Raw genomic sequence first — 12500 nt, forward strand, 5'->3', positions numbered from 1 at the left:
GAGAGAGAGAGAGAGAGAGAGAGAGAGAGAGAGAGAGAGAGAGAGAGAGAGAGAGAGAGAGAGAGAGAATTGTAAAAGCACCAGCAGTAGCAACAATTATAACCGAAATGACAAAAATGATAATAAAAATAATAATAGTCATAAAATTTCTAAAACTACCCTATCGTCTCTCTCTCTCTCTCTCTCTCTCTCTCTCTCTCTCTCTCTCTCTATCTCTCTTTAAAATGCTTCACCACGCCGGCACTTCGAAGCCTCAAAGTCTCAAAAACCTGAACGACCCTGCTTCACACACCTGACCATAGTGAACCAGCTCCTGACCTCCATAAGTGACCTGCCGCTAACCAAGTAGTAGTAGTAGTAGTAGTAGTAGTAGTAGTAGTAGTAGTAGTAGTAGTAGTAGTTGTTGTTTTTGCTGTTAGATAAGAAAAGATAGGAGGAGGACAAGGAGGAGAACAAGAACAAAAAGAACAAGAACAAGAGAAGGGGAAGAACAACAACAACAACAACAAAAACAAGAAGAAACAAAACAACAAAAAAAACAAGAGAAAAAAGAAAATATATCACCCTAAACATTCTCTCTCTCTCTCTCTCTCTCTCTCTCTCTCTCTCTCTCTCTCTCTCTCTCTCTCTCTCTCTCTCAGTAATCCCTGTCTCCCCTCATCGTTTCTAACTAGAGGTTGTAAATCAGAGTAAATTCTCCCTTGCTTACCTGAACTCCCTCACCTGAACTCCTCTTCCTCTTCCCTATCTATCTGTCCGTTCCTCTTCCTTCTCCTTTCCATTCACTTATCCATCCAGCCTCCTCTTCTTCCTCCTCCTCCTTCTCCTCTCCTTCACTTTCCTTCCCATATACATGTCTATCTAGCCTTCTTTACTTCTTCTTCCTCCTCCTCCTCTTCTTCCTCGTCTTCCTTCTTTCCATACACCTCTCCTTTCAGCCTCCTCTTCCTCTTCCTCCTCCTCCTCCAGCTTTTCCTCTTTCTAATTCTCCTCTTCCCTCTCTCCATACACCTCTTCATTCAGCTTCTTCCTTCTCCTCCTCTTCCTCCTTTCCGTACACCTCTTATTTTCTTCTTCCTCTTCCTCCTCTTCCTTCTCCTCCCCCTTTTCTTCTTCTTCCTCCTTCTCTTTGAAATTCTTTGTTTTTCTCCGTTTCTGTTTCCTTGCCCTCCTCCTCCTCCTTCTCCTCCTCCTGCTTGTCTTCCCTGGTCATGTGTCATCTCCTCCTATCTATTGCATCGTCTTTATCTTCCTCCTCTCTTCTTGTCCTTCTTCTTATTCTCATCTTCCTCCTCCTCCTCCTCCTCCTCCTCCATCAACTCTATTTTTCCTTCTGATCTTCCTTGTCAATGTCCTTATCCATCTCCTCCTCATCCTCCTCTTCTTCTTATTCTTTTTCTTCTTTTTCTTCTTCGTCCTCCTCCTCCTCTTTCCCTGACTAAGCCCCAATCGTTTCTCCTTTAATTCCCTCCTCCTCCTCCTCCTCCTCCTCCTCCTCTCTCTTCTTCACATCCTCTTTCTCCTTTTCCTCCTCTCTCAACTTTCTTTTTTTCCTTATTATTCTTATTCCTCCTCCTCCTCCTCCTCTTCCTCGTCTCCTCCCTCTTCTTCCTTCCTTTTTCCACACTCTATTCCTGTGACCTCCTCCTTATAACCAGCAGCTCCTCCTCTTCCTCTACTACTACTTCTTCTTCTTCCTCCTCCTCCTCCTTCTCTTCTTCTTCTTTCCCCTCCTCTTCTTGAGTTTCATGAAATTTTCTTCATAAAAAATTCATCCTTAAGTGAGTCTCTCTCTCTCTCTCTCTCTCTCTCTCTCTCTCTCTCTCTCTCTCTCTCTCTCTCTCTCTCTCTCTCTCAAACAGTGAGGAGAGTGTCTAGGTAATTTAACTGAACAGGTATTGATGGAGAGAGAGAGAGAGAGAGAGAGAGAGAGAGAGAGAGAGAGAGAGAGAGAGAGAGAGAGAGAGAGAGAGAGAGAGAGAGAGAGAGAGAGAGATGCGTGAAGGGTCAGGATTTCCTTTTCCTCTTCCTCTTTCCCTCCACTTTCCTCACCCTGCGACATTCTCTCTCTCTCTCTCTCTCTCTCTCTCTCTCTCTCTCTCTCTCTCTCTCTCTCTCTCTCTCTCTCAAACTAATCACTTAAGTGTGTTTGAAATAATTTGTGAGCACTTAAATGAAACAAGAACTTAGACTTAAAGTGAATAAAAACAAAGAAAACGGAAAGAGAGAACAACACTACATAAGTAAACAATAAATGAAGAAATAGAAAAAAATAGGTAAAATCAGAAAACAAAATAATACTGAACAAATGAAACGATAAGTAAAATAAATAACCGAAAGAAAGAAAGAAAGAAAGGAAAAAGAAAACATCAATAAAAAAAATCGAACACCGAAAACAAACAACACAAAACAAATACACACACAATAAACAAAACAAACAAACAAACAAACAAAAAACATAAATAAATACAATAAAGGAATGAACCTGGTGTATGCCCCCCTCTCTCTGAAACACACACACACACACACACACACACACACACACACACACACACACACACACACACACACACACACACACACACACTCCAGGTTGGCAATGTGACAAGGTTGGTTAATAAAATGCTAATCGACATTACTGGTCATTTTGTACCCGAAAAATTTGGTGGCAGCGGTGGGATGCGGCTGAGGGGATGGCCGTCAGTGATAGGGGAGAAGGGAGGAGAGAGAGCAGGGGCCTTGTGAGTGAATAGCAGTGTTAGTAGGTGTGGTGAGGGGTGATGGGGTGTAGAGGTGTAGCAGTTGGGGTCATGGGAGGGGGCACAGATAGGGGTGGGTAGCAGTGGGAAGGAATAGCAGTGTGATAGATGGGGAGGTGGGGAGGTGTGGGGTGGTTAGGTTAGGTTAATGGAAGGAAAGGTCACAAAAGACACAAAGATAAGAAAAAAGGGAAAGGAAAAAAAATGACAGTAAAAAAGGAAAATAAAGAACAAGGCTACAAGACAGGAAAGGGGGAAAATAGGAAAAAAATAGATGCAAGAAGAAAAGTAAAATAAAGATGAATAAAAGAGAAAAAAGGAATGGACAAAAAGGATAAAAAAAAAAAGAAAAACAAAAGAAACAATAAGCAAACTGAAAACATTAAAGAGAAAAAGAAAAGGGGAAAAAAAAACTTAAACCAAATACTGCCATTCATTGCAAGACCTCTGAGGAGAAGAAAAGGAGCAAGAAAGGAAGAAAAACAAGACAGAAAAAAATATTAAAATGAAAATCCTATCCTTCTTAGCAACGAAACAAGAGAAAACACACCAGATATTTTCTTTCCTTACTGGACAAGAAAAATAAAAGAAAAAGAAAAACAAAGGACCATTATTCTTTTTTCTTTCATGCGGATAAAGAGATATAAGAAGAAGAAGATGAAGAACAGGAACAAGAACGAGAATAAGAACAAGAAAAAGAGTAAATATTGTTTTTTTCTCTTTTTTCCGAATAAAATCTAGTCAGGAATGGAAAATTATAAGAACTAAATGAATAAATCAGTAAGTAAATGAATGAATCAAAGAAGAACGACAAGAATAAATAAAAGGAAGAAGAAAAGAATGACAGTACACAAGCAAGAAGCAGAGAAAGAAATAAAGTAAGAAAGAAAGAAAAACTCAAAGCTTCTAATGCTTCACTTCAGCTCAACCAAAAAATACGTCTAGTTTAAGCTTCGAAATGTCTCTCTCTCTCTCTCTCTCTCTCTCTCTCTCTCTCTCTCTCTCTCTCTCTCTCTCTCTCTCTCTCTCTCTGTGAAGGACTTAGAGGAATTATTGCAAAAAATTTCGTTTCAACACCAAACACTTCGCTTTTTCATTCCAGTTGTAAACAAAGAGAGAAAGAGAGAAAGAAAACGAGGAAGTAAACTATTTTGTATAATTACGTGTTTGTTCATTTGTTTTTTTTTGCTCTCCTCCTCCTCCTCCTCTTCATAGGACTCCTAATCTCCTTTCTCTCTCTCTCTCTCTCTCTCTCTCTCTCTCTCTCTCTCTCTCTCTCTGTGTGTGTGTGTGTGTGTGTGTGTGTGTGTGTGTGTGTGTGTGTGTGTGTGTGTGTGTGTGTGTACATCCGTTATATATACAACTACTACATCACAAATTTATAACGTTAGTCTATTATACTCGTAGTCTCTCTCTCTCTCTCTCTCTCTCTCTCTCTCTCTCTCTCTCTCTCTCTCTCTCTCTCTCTCTCTCTCTCTCCCCCTCAAAGGCCACAGCGATACAGCAAGGCACAACATGGCGGAAACTTGAATAACATCAAAGCGAGAGAAAAAGAGAAAAAAAGAAAAGAAAAAAAGAAATATACTGAATGTCTGTAGAGAGAGAGAGAGAGAGAGAGAGAGAGAGAGAGAGAGAGAGAGAGAGAGAGAGAGAGAGAGAGAGAGAGAGAGAGAGAGAGAGAGAGAGAGAGAGAGAGAGAGAGAGAGAGAGAGAGAGAGAGAGAGAGAGAGAATAAAAAATAAAAGAATGAGGAAGCTGAAAAAATAGTTGGTTGAAAGAAAGAATAACAGAAAACAAACATTAAAAAAAGAAGAATTGTGAAAATGAAGCAAAAATTAAGAGGAGAATGAAAACAAGTGAATATAAATGAAAACACGATACGGATTGATCAAACAAACAAACAAACAAACAAACAAATAAATAAATAAGTACATCAGCAAATAAATCTTCTAAAAACACAAGAATGAGAAAGATTTTTATTCATATTTCTTAAAACGTATTTCGCTTTACATTCTTATTTTCTTCGTTTTTTTTATTTCTATGTAATTCAATATATTTTATGGCATTTCTACGCCTGTTTCTTTTTTTCAATTACGTTTGGGTATTTAATTTCTTTTTCACAAATTTATCAAACAAAAAATAATGATATTTCTGTATCTTCACACATACATACACACACAAACTGATCTCTCTCTCTCTCTCTCTCTCTCTCTCTCTCTCTCTCTCTCTCTCTCTCTCTCTCTCTCTCTCTCTCTCTCTCACGTGAAAGGAAACTTAGTTCTCCCATATTCACGAGACGGGAGGAGGAGGAGGAGGAGGAGGAGGAGGAGGAGAGAAATATATAGAATGAATAAATGGGAAAGGAAAGGGAGAGGGGAGGGGAAAGTAAGAGGCAGATTGTGAGAGGGAGGGAGGATATGGAAGGGAAAAGGGTACGAGGGAGGAAGAGGAAAGGCAGAGAGGGAGGGGGAGAGGGAGAGAGAGAGAGAGAGGGAGAGGGAGATTTCAGTATCAAACCGAACTTTCAAACTTTCCAAAACTCGTAAAGGAGAGTATTAGTGGAAGTTCAGAGAGGAGGAATGCTCTCTCTCTCTCTCTCTCTCTCTCTCTCTCTCTCTCTCTCTCTCTCTCTCTCTCTCTCTCTCTCGTTCTTTGGGATTATGTACATTTTTTTGGAGGTGGCAAAGGAGGAGGAAGAGGAGGAGGAGGAGGAGATTGACTGAAATGAATATGAGTTGGATTTAATTAAACAAATGAATGAGTTAGTGAGAAGGTAAGAATTATTAGTGACTGTGATGAGAGCTGAGTCAGGAGGAGGAGGAAGAAGAGGAGAAGAAGAAGGAGGGGGAGAAGGAGGCTAGGATGAGGGAAGACTGACGGATCACACACACACACACACACACACACACACACACACACACACACACACACACATCGGAAATCTATCAGTGTTTACATTCAAACTTGACACGATTCAAACTTAAATAACTTTTGAGAGAGAGAGAGAGAGAGAGAGAGAGAGAGAGAGAGAGAGAGAGAGAGAGAGAGAGAGAGAGAGAGAGAGAGAGAGAGAGAGAGAGAGAGAGAGAGAGAGAGAGAGAGAGAGAGAGAGAGAGAGAGAGAGTATGTTGATGTCAATTTGAAGAAAGCTTTACTTATATCACACACAATATTAGTTTTGCAAGTTGGAAAGAGGACTCGGAAACTCTGAGAAACTCCTGCTATTCTGATGGATGGCAGGGCTTGTGTAGCAGAGGAGGAGGAGGGAGGGAGGGAGGGAGGGAGGGAGGGAGGGAGAGAGAGAGAGAGAGAGAGAGAGAGAGAGAGAGAGAGAGAGAGAGAGAGAGAGAGAGAGAGAGAGAGAGAGAGAGAGAGAGAGAGAGAGAGAGAGAGAGAGAGAGAGAGAGAGAGAGAAAGTGAATAAGACTAGACGATAAGAAAATATATGCCAACCGAAGGAACAAAGAAACGAAAATAGTAAAGACAAGGAGAAAATGTGTTTTAGTAGTAGTAGCAGTAGGAGGAAGAGGAGAAGGAGGAGGAGAAGGAGAGAAAAGTGAATAAGAGTGGACGATAAGAAACAAAAATATGTGCTACCAGAAGGAACAGAGAAAGGTAGATGATGAAGACGATAGGAAAAGAAATATAAGTGTTAGCAGCAGTAGGAGGAGGAAGACGAGGAGAGAAAAGGGAATAAGAGCAACGAGAAGAGAAGAGAAGAGAAGAAAATGTGTGTGTGTGTGTGTGTGTGTGTGTGTGTGTGTGTGTGTGTGTGTGTGTGTGTGTGTGTGTGTGTGTGTGTGTGTGTGTGTGTGTGTGTGTGTGTGTGTTAGCAGCAGTAAGAGTAGGAAAAAGTGGGTGATAAAGATGATAATAAGAAGAGGAAACAGCGATAGGATGAAAAAAAAAATGTGAAGGAAAAGATGAATGATAAAAAACGATAAAGATAATAAAAAAAAATGTCTATACCATCAGAAACAGAATAAAGAAAGGTGGGTGATAAAGATGAGAAGATAAAACAGTGACAGGATGATACGAGAATAGGAAAAGATGAATAATGAACACGACAGAAAAAAAAATGCTTGTATTATTAGGAGGAATAGGGAAATGATGATAAAGAAGATAATAACAGAAGACACCAATAAGATTACGAAGATGTGTGTTTTAGCAGAAGCAGGAGCAGTGAAACATGGATGACAAAGACGATAAGGTAAAGAGAAAGGAGAATTTTATGATTAAAGTGCAGTTTTATGATTAAGAAAATGTGTCTTTTGTAACAGGCGGAGGAGGAGGAGGAGGAGAAAGAGGAGGAGGAGAAGGAGCAGTGAAAGGAGAACAAGAAAGACTATACGCAAAAGAAACAAAAAAAAAAAAAAACAAGGAAAGAATATCACAAGCCATTAAGCACAAGTCCCATATTCTCAAACCCCTTTTTCTCACATTACTAAGATTTCAAAGGCCACAGAGAAGATTAATCGTCCTTGTACATATTTTTACCATCAATGATACAGAGCCCACGTTAAACTACCACTAGAATCAGAGAAGCACCCTTGAAAACCCTGGCGACCTCCGCTGGCACCTGTTAAAAGCTAAGACAAGCGGCAAGACGTGATAAGAATATGCTAATGGCTTAATCATAATAAAATAGACGTTGTACTTACTGGTAGAGAAAGATGGTGCCCCTTACGGCTTCACACTGGTTATAAATCTGTAAAAATGAGAGACTGATTTAAAATAGAAAGGGTGTTAGGAAGGTAAGTAGGTAGGTTTGAAGGAAGGACGAAAGAAAGAAAGGAAGGAAGGAAGGAGGGAAGGAAAATGAAGAAAGAAAAAAAGGAAGAATGGAAGGCAGGAAGGACTGATGAAAGGAAGGAAGGAACGAACAAACGAAGAGAAAAGGAAGAAGGAAGGAAGGAAGGAAGGACAAAAGAAAAGGAAGGACGGAAGGAAGCAAGGAACGAACGAATCAAAGAACGAGCGAACGAACTAATGAAGGAATGAATGAATGAAGGGAAAAAATAATAAAATAAGGAAGAAAGGAAGGATAAAGGCTAGTCGCTCTTTAAAACATGTCATACAAAAGGGATATTGTATGGAAACTCAAAAAATATATATACGTACACGAGAACATGTGAATTTAGTGTAGCACAAGATAAAGTTGTCAGAATACTGAATACTGCGAGCCTGACACACACACACACACACACACACACACACACACACACACACACACACACACACACACACACACACACACACACACACACACGTATCAAGTCCTTTACATGTTCAAATATAGAAACGAAAATAAAAAGAGGGAGAAAAAGGAAAAAAACAACAACAAAGATAAACATTGAGAAATGAAAAGCAAAATGTGTAACTAAGAAAATAAACAACAAAAACAAACACAGGTGAATATATGAGAGAGAGAGAGAGAGAGAGAGAGAGAGAGAGAGAGAGAGAGAGAGAGAGAGAGAGAGAGAGAGAGAGAGAGAGAGAGAGAGAGAGAGAGAGAGAGACTCAACTCATATCCATATACAATAATTCTCAACACAATATCAGATTATTACACACACACACACACACACACACACACACACACACACACACACACACACACACACACACACGACAACAGAAAACGTAAAATCCAACAATCCCAAACCATTTCCACGCAACATGAAAGAAAACGAGATACCAGCCCACCCCAATACCCACCACCACCGCCACAACCCTTCCCCCTCCCCCGCTAAGGTAATTTCCCCCAAACACACACCTGCTGCTAAGGATCTCGACAGGTGTGGGGCAGTGCCGAAGTGTCCCTGGTTTGGGATCCTTAAGGAGAGATAGGATGAGGAAGGAAAGAAAGAAGGAAGGAAGGAAGGAAGGAAGGAAGGAAGGAAAGGAAAGGAAAGGAAAGGAAAGGAAAGGAAAGGAAAGGAAGGAAGGAAGGAAGGAAGGAAGGAAGGAAGGAAGGAAGGAAGGAAGGAAGGAAAGGAAAGAAAACATAGAACTGGTCAGGAGGAGATGGGGAAAGGATGAGAGAGAGAGAGAGAGAGAGAGAGAGAGAGAGAGAGAGAGAGAGAGAGAGAGAGAGAGAGAGAGAGAGAGAGAGAGAGAGTAAATGAGAAAGTAAATGTGAGGAGAGAGAGAGAAAGAGAGAGGAATTGTTTGACTTGACATAAAAGATGAATGACTGACGTGACGAGAGAGAGAGAGAGAGAGAGAGAGAGAGAGAGAGAGAGAGAGAGAGAGAGAGAGAGAGAGAGAGAGAGAGAGAGAGAGAGAGAGAGAGAGAGAGAGAGAGAGAGAGACGAAAGACATAAATGCTGATTGATTCTCACGCCAAGATCATAAATTAAGATCGGCAAGGCGAGGAAATTTATTAAAGTCCAGAGAGGGGAAAAACTGAAACGGGGAAATAAGTCTTGAGGGAGCACGAGGAGGGGAAAAAAATAATAGTCAGTAAAGGGAAAATATATGAAGAAATAAAAGAAAAATGACAAATGTGAATATGAGAGAGAGAGATTAGATGAACTGTGTGTGTGCGTGTGTGTGTTACCTCGTCCTCTTTTTGTTATTGTATTTGTTGTTCCTCCTCTTCTATTATTATTTTTACTGTAGTTATTCTTTTTAATTCTTCTTATTTTTAGTGGTAATTTAATCAAGTTGCTATTTAGGAATCAGTGAAAAAGTGATGCTGAATTAGTGTGTGTGTGTGTGTGTGTGTGTGTGTGTGTGTGTGTGTGTGTGTGTGTGTGTGTGTGTGTGTGTGTGTGTGTGTGTGTGTGTCATCAATCAGCACATTTCATTAAGGGACGCAGTGACAGTCATTACGAGGAGAAGCAAATCACTCTTCTCAAAATACCTGCTGGAATTAATGAATGAATTTACCTGGTCACTCATCACACACACACGCACACACACACACACACATCAATTCAGCATTACTTAATCATTATTTTGGAACTTAAACGTGATCCGGTTAAAAAAAATAACAATGCAAAAAATAAATAAAACTAGGAGAAAAGATCATGAAGAAAAGAAGAAATTAAACACACACACACACACACACACACACACACACACACACACACACACACACACACACACACACACACACACACACACACACACACACACACACACACAAATATCAATTCAAAAAGACATGAATTGCATTTAAAACTCTCTCTCTCTCTCTCTCTCTCTCTCTCTCTCTCTCTCTCTCTCTCTCTTTCCTCTGCAACTTTAGCTTCGAGACTTAACCATCGTTTTTTTTATATAGTGTTAGTAGTAGTAGTAGTAGTAGTAGTAGTAGTAGTAGTAGTAGCAGTAGTGAGGCAAAGTAATATAAATAGAACCATCTCTCTCTCTCTCTCTCTCTCTCTCTCTCTCTCTCTCTCTCTCTCTCTCTCTCTCTCTGGAAGTAAGACGGAGCGGCCTGTCTCTGTAATGCAAACACGTCACTCTCTATCCAGTAGATGAAAAGAAAGTGCCGTTCTCTCTCTCTCTCTCTCTCTCTCTCTCTCTCTCTCTCTCTCTCTCTCTCTCTCTCTCTCTCTCTCTCTCTCTCTCTCTCTCTCTCTCTCTCTCTGATCAGGACAAGTTGTAAGAGCATGACCACTACCACCACCACCATCACCACTACCGACAAGAACAAAAACAACAACAACAACAACAACAACAACAAAAACAAACAAAACAAAAATACGTTACCTGTGTACACCTTAATTGAGAAGAACGAAGACATGTACGTGCGCGCGCACGCACACACACACACACACACACACACACACACACACACACACACACACACACACACACACACACACACACACACTGAACAATGTGTTATTCCTCTCTCTCTCTCTCTCTCTCTCTCTCTCTCTCTCTCTCTCTCTCTCTCTCTCTCTGAAGAAGGAAAAGATTACAGATAAACTCGTGTCATTATTGTTTAGAGGAAGGAAGGAAGGAAGGAAGGAAGGAAGGAAGGAAGGAAGGAAGGAAGGAAGGAAGGAAGGAAGGAAGAAGTAAATAAAGATAAACGGAAAACAAAGAAAATCATCTAAATTAGAAAGATATAACGATGAATGGCGCAGGAGGAGGAGGAGGAGGAGGAGGAGGAGGAGGAGGAGGAGGAGGAGGAGGAGGAGCAGGAGATAAATGAACAGGTGAAGATGGAATTAATGAAAACGGACGAAGGAGAGGAGAAATAAGAGATGAAAATTAAAAAAAAAAATAAAAAGCGGAGGAGGAGGAGGAGGAGGAGGAGGAGGAGGAGGAGGAGGAGGAGGAGGAGTAGGGCAAAATACAGTTCCGCCGGAAGCATCTGATTTGCATGAGATAAACGGATGCTTGCTTGGAGGAGGAGGAGGAGGAGGAGGAGGAGGAGGAGGAGGAGGAGGAGGAGGAAGAAGTTATGAAGGGGAATAGTAGGATTGGTGATGGGATAAGAGAGAGAGAGAGAGAGAGAGAGAGAGAGAGAGAGAGAGAGAGAGAGAGAGAGAGAGAGAGAGAGAGAGAGAGAGAGAGAGAGAGAGAGAGAGAGGTTATTGGAGGGAAAGAGGGACAAAAGTTACGCACGATATTGGGAGGAGGAGGAGGAGGAGGAGGAGGAGGAGGAGGAGGAGGAGGAGGAGGAGGAGGAGGAGGAGGAGGAGGGATAAGAAAAATAAGGAAAAATGGTGCAGAAAAACGGTGAAATAAATGGAGAGAAAGAGGGGATGAGAGGAACAAATAAAGGAGAGAAAGAGAGATAAATAAAGCCGGAAAAATAAAGCGAACACGAGCAAAGGGAAAAAGATAAACAAGGAGGGAGGGAGATGAAGATAAAAGGAGTGGGAAGAGAGAGAGAGAGAGAGAGAGAGAGAGAGAGAGAGAGAGAGAGAGAGAGAGAGAGAGAGAGAGAGAGAGAGAGAGAGAGAGAGAGAGAGAGAGAGAGAGAGAGAGAGAGAGAGAGAGAGAGAGAATGTAGGTATATATGTAGAGACAGACAGACAGACAGACAGACAGACAGACAGACAGACAGACAGACAGACAGAAAGACACAGACAAATACATAGATAAATAAATAGATAGACATATAGACAGAAAGAAATACAGTTGGATAAATAGAGAGACAGACAGATACACAGACAGTCAAACAAATGTACAGGGAAGCAGTAAACACTCAGACTGACTGATAAATAGACAGACAAACACACAGACAGACAAACTATATACTGAGACAGACGGACAGAAAAGGAAACAAGACACGAATGAAAAAGATGACGGACAGAAACAGAAGAAGGAAAGACTACGTGTGTGTGTGTGTGTGTGTGTGTGTGTGTGTGTGGGCGCAGGGAAGAGCTAGGTCATGTCTGAGGAAGGAAGGGATGACCACGAAGTGTGTTTGTGTGGGGTGACCTAAACACACACCCACGGAGAGAACCTTATTTACCCGCACCTCACACGACGCGCCTTTTATGGAGGAGAAGTAGGAGGAGGAGGAAGAGGAGGAAGAGGAGGAGGAGGAGGGGGAGCATAAGCACTAGATTGGCTGCCTCTTTTAAGATTGTTTGCCATAAGGAATATTTATGATAATCTACGTACACTATGTAAAGTTTGAGAGATTGTGAAGAGTGAGGAGGAGGAGGAGGAGGAGGAGGAGGAGGAGGAGGAGGAGGAGGAGGAGGATAAAAAAGGAATACAAAGGAAGTCCAAACAGCAACACACCCTGAGGTTCTTAAAAGGGGGTCT

At 41.3% G+C, this 12500-nt stretch overlaps 1 long non-coding RNA gene across 7 annotated transcripts in view; it reads right to left on the minus strand.

Moving 5' to 3' along the window:
• Positions 1 to 12500, minus strand: part of LOC135093027 (uncharacterized) — a 115386-nt gene that overhangs the window by 54375 nt on the left and 48511 nt on the right. For 6 of the 7 annotated variants that reach the window (XR_010263167.1, XR_010263169.1, XR_010263171.1 and 3 more), the window contains one exon: positions 7421 to 7467. The exons of the other annotated variant lie outside the window; for it this stretch is intronic. This is a non-coding gene — a long non-coding RNA (uncharacterized LOC135093027). The remainder of the gene's footprint in view (positions 1 to 7420; positions 7468 to 12500) is intronic. 7 annotated transcript variants of the gene reach the window in all.

Source organism: Scylla paramamosain, chromosome 41, assembly GCF_035594125.1.
Source record: "Scylla paramamosain isolate STU-SP2022 chromosome 41, ASM3559412v1, whole genome shotgun sequence".
NCBI lineage: Eukaryota > Metazoa > Arthropoda > Malacostraca > Decapoda > Portunidae > Scylla > Scylla paramamosain.